Raw genomic sequence first — 4,881 nt, 5'->3', positions numbered from 1 at the left:
CATGCTATGGTAGTCCGTGCAGTTACGCGAAGCGGTCTGCTGGCGTAGTGGTTACTGCATCTGTCTAGTGAGCAAGACACCCACCTTCAAATCCCAACCGCGGTGTAAATTTTAATTTGTTGCCTTTTTCTGCATACACACAGGAAATGTATTGTCTTATTTTATAAGAACAATATTTCAGTAAGTTTACAGTTGCGCTTATAGTGAAAGTTGTGTGGTTTAATATCCTTAGCAGTAAGTAGTATTTCATGTTTCACAAGAAACTTGTAAAAATGAAGACACAGGAAATTTTCTGTGTTCCTCACTTATCTCAAGTTAAGATAATGAGGAGCTGTTGAATTTGTCCTGATTTTCTGTAGCAATATCGTAAACAATCAAAACTAATATCTATTGATTTTCACACTGGCTTTCTCGTATTTTTCTTAATACACTCCTGGAAATGGAAAAAAGAACACATTGACACCGGTGTGTCAGACCCACCATACTTGCTCCGGACACTGCGAGAGGGCTGTACAAGCAATGATCACACGCACGGCACAGCGGACACACCAGGAACCGCGGTGTTGGCCGTCGAATGGCGCTAGCTGCGCAGCATTTGTGCACCGCCGCCGTCAGTGTCAGCCAGTTTGCCGTGGCATACGGAGCTCCATCGCAGTCTTTAACACTGGTAGCATGCCGCGACAGCGTGGACGTGAACCGTATGTGCAGTTGACGGACTTTGAGCGAGGGCGTATAGTGGGCATGCGGGAGGCCGGGTGGACGTACCGCCGAATTGCTCAACACGTGGGGCGTGAGTTCTCCACAGTACATCGATGTTGTCGCCAGTGGTCTGCGGAAGGTGCACGTGCCCGTCGACCTGGGACCGGACCGCAGCGACGCACGGATGCACGCCAAGACCGTAGGATCCTACGCAGTGCCGTAGGGGACCGCACCGCCACTTCCCAGCAAATTAGGGACACTGTTGCTCCTGGGGTATCGGCGAGGACCATTCGCAACCGTCTCCATGAAGCTGGGCTACGGTCCCGCACACCGTTAGGCCGTCTTCCGCTCACGCCCCAACATCGTGCAGCCCGCCTCCAGTGGTGTCGCGACAGGCGTGAATGGAGGGACGAATGGAGACGTGTCGTCTTCAGCGATGAGAGTCGCTTCTGCCTTGGTGCCAATGATGGTCGTATGCGTGTTTGGCGCCGTGCAGGTGAGCGCCACAATCAGGACTGCATACGACCGAGGCACACAGGGCCAACACCCGGCATCATGGTGTGGGGAGCAATGTCCTACACTGGCCGTACACCACTGGTGATCGTCGAGGGGACACTGAATAGTGCATGGTACATCCAAACCGTCATCGAACCCATCGTTCTACCATTCCTAGACTGGCAAGGGAACTTGCTGTTCCAACAGGACAATGCACGTCCGCATGTATCCCGTGCCACCCAACGTGCTCTAGAAGGTGTAAGTCAACTACCCTGGCCAGCAAGATCTCCGGATGTGTCCCCCATTGAGCATGTTTGGGACTGGATGAAGCGTCGTCTCACGCGGTCTGCACGTCCAGCACGAACGCTGGTCCAACTGAGGCGCCAGGTGGAAATGGCATGGCAAGCCGTTCCACAGGACTACATCCAGCATCTCTACGATCGTCTCCATGGGAGAATAGCAGACTGCATTGCTGTGAAAGGTGGATATACACTGTACTAGTGCCGACATTGTGCATGCTCTGTTGCCTGTGTCTATGTGCCTGTGGTTCTGTCAGTGTGATCATGTGATGTATCTGACCCCAGGAATGTGTCAATAAAGTTTCCCCTTCCTGGGACAATGAATTCACGGTGTTCTTATTTCAATTTCCAGGAGTGTACATAGAGCACATCACTGAAGAGCCAAAGAAACTGGTACACCTGCCTAATATCGTGTAGGGCTTACCCAGTCCGTTTGATGATTTATGCATGTACAAAATAATAGCAGTTGTGCTATACTTCCCTACGGCACTCCTGACGATAGCCTTGTCTCTGATGATCCTCGTCGTCGACGACAACGTACGTGTTCTATTACTTAAGACGTCTTCGATCTACTCACATGTCTTGAAACCTATTCCGTATGCTCGTATCTTCGTTAACAACCATCGACAGGACACAGTGTCGAACGCTTTCCGGAAATATAGGAATATGGAAGCTGCCTGTTGCCCTTCATCCATGGTTCGCAGGATACCGTACGAGCAAGGGGCACGCTGAGGATCGCACGAGCAAAGCTCCCTGAATACGTGCTCATTCGTGGACAGAAGCTTTTCTGTTTCAAGAAAATTTCTTGTATTCGAACTGAAAATAAGTTGAAGAATCCTGCAGTAAACCTCTGTTAAGGATATTGGTCTGTAATTTTTCGGGTGCTTGTTTTGTTGTTTCTTATATACACCTGCAATTTTTTCCAGCTTCTTGGGACTTCGCGCTGGGCTAGACGTTCTCGATAAGCCGGCCGCGGTGGTCGAGCAGTTCTAGGCGCTTCAGTCCAGAACCACGCGGCTGCTACGGTCACAGGTTCGAATCCAGCCTCGGGCATGGATGTGTGTGATGTGCTTAGCTTAGTTAGGATTAAGTAGTTCTAAGATTAGGAGACTGATGACCTCAGATGCTAAGTCCCATAGTACTTAGAGACATTTGAACCATTTTAGATTCTCGATAAATGCAATCTAAGCAAGAGGCCAATGCCGTATAGTATGTGTCCTTCACGGTGATTACTCAACATCTGACTCTTTTCACGCCGTTTATAAACCCCAACAGGCTTGGTAGCAACACTAAACGAAGAAAAATAATGCACACTGGTGGCCATTCCAGAGAACTGCAACTCTAATCATTTACGCACCTGCCGACGGTGTGTGTACATATACGAAGCTACATTGATAATCGACCTTGTCTTGTGGATGCTTCACTTTTATTCTCAGGTATCGTGCACTGAAGAGCCAAAGAAACTGGTACACCTGCCTAATATCGTGTAGGGCCCTCACGAACACGCAGAAGTTCCTCAACACGACGTGGCATTGACTCGACTAATCAGTGAAATAGTGCTAGAGGGAATTGACACTATGAATCCTACAGGGCTGTCCACAAATCCGTAAGAGTACGAGGGGATGGAGATCCCTTCTGAACAGAACGTTACAAGGCATCCTAGATAGGCTCAATAATGTTCATGTCTTGGGAGTTTGGAGGTCAGCGAAAGTGTTTAAACTCGAATGAGTGTTCCTATAGCCACACTGTAGCAATTCCGGAAGTGTGGGGTGTCCCATTGCCCTGCTGGAATTGCCCAAGTCCGTCAGAATGCACAATGGACATGAATGGATGCAGGTGATCAGGCAGGATGCTTACGTACGTGTCACCTGTCAGGGTCGTATCTAGACGTATGAGCGGTCCGATATCACTCCAACTGCACACGCCCCACACAATTAAAGAGCCTGCACCAGTTTGTACAGTCCCCTGCTGACATGCAGGGTCCACGGGTTCATGAGGTTGTCTCCATACCCGTAAACTTCCATCCGCTCGATACAATTTGAAATGAGACTCGTCCAGCCAGGCAACATGTTTCCAGTCATCAACAGTCCAATGTCGGTGTTGACGGGCCCAGGCAAGGCGTAAAGTTTTGTGGGGTGCAGTCATCAAGAGTACACGAGTGTGCCTTCGGCTCCGAAAGCCCATATCGCACGCTGATACTTATTGATGGCCCAGCATTGAAATCTGCGGAATTTACGGAACGGTTGCACCTCTGTCAGGTTGCACGATTCTCTTCAGTTGTCGTGGTGCCGTTCTTGCAGGATCTTTTTCCGACCGCAGCGATGTCGGAGATTTGATGTTTTACCGGATTCTCGATACTCACGGTACACTCGTGAATTGGTCGCAGGGAAAATCTGCCTTTCATTGCTAGCTCGGAGATGCTGTAACTAACCGGTTACTACGGGTTATTACGTTATTATTGGGAATGTTAATGCTTATTGCTTGTGAAGTTAACTTGAGAAGATTAGGGTCGCCACCGACTCTAACCATACAACTAATCGAAGGTTTGGTCGAGTCGGAAAATAAATTAATTTGATCGCAGACCAAAAACTCACAAAAATGCATACGTTGTGAGGTCGCTCATAGCGGATACGATGTAATTAATAGTATTGCCCGTGCACTGTTCACGACAATCAAACATTTAAAATAAAATAGAAAATGCATGAACACTGCATAAGATCAGCTCCCAGCAACACACCTGAAAGTAAGACTTAACCTAAAGAATTTGTTATGACATACAAGGGGAGACTAATCACTGGACCTGTGCATAAGGAAACGCATTGGATGTGCTAACGGGAAAGCTACGAGGTGAGTGGCTTAGGTGCAAAAACGTAATCTCGGAACACAAGAGAAAATTGTAGATAAAATCATTTATTCCTAAGATAAGGATGTGAAGCATGTACACGATTCCTGATAACACATGGTTTGTGGAGACCCAATTTCTAGGTATAGTGCCAAATTCCAACAATATCACATCACACAATCATGTTAACATTATCTAAAACAAACATGCGATCGGACAGTTAGTGATGCCGGTAGCCCAACAACTATAATGTTCTACCACGTGGTTGGCTGCCCAAGGACGAAAGACACATAAAGCAAGGAAAATTTACGAGAAGGCAAAGCTCTAAATATTTAGAAAGGTGAAAGCTTATGCAGGCACAGCTGAAGGGAAACAGACATTCATACAGAAGCGAGTGCTCACTTCTTGTCAACACCTTTGTGTGGCGCTCTTCCGGCGGATCCAAGTCTGCTACAGAAATTTGCTAAATGAAAAATCTGCCAAAGTTTTGCATTCCTTGCTGCGACAAGGCAAAGCAATCTTCCAGATTTGAAAAGCGAGACCAAA

Source organism: Schistocerca americana, chromosome X (assembly GCF_021461395.2).
Source record: "Schistocerca americana isolate TAMUIC-IGC-003095 chromosome X, iqSchAmer2.1, whole genome shotgun sequence".
Classification (NCBI taxonomy): Eukaryota; Metazoa; Arthropoda; class Insecta; order Orthoptera; family Acrididae; genus Schistocerca; species Schistocerca americana.
The sequence above is the reverse complement of the archived record's forward strand: the minus strand, read 5'-3'. Positions refer to the sequence as shown.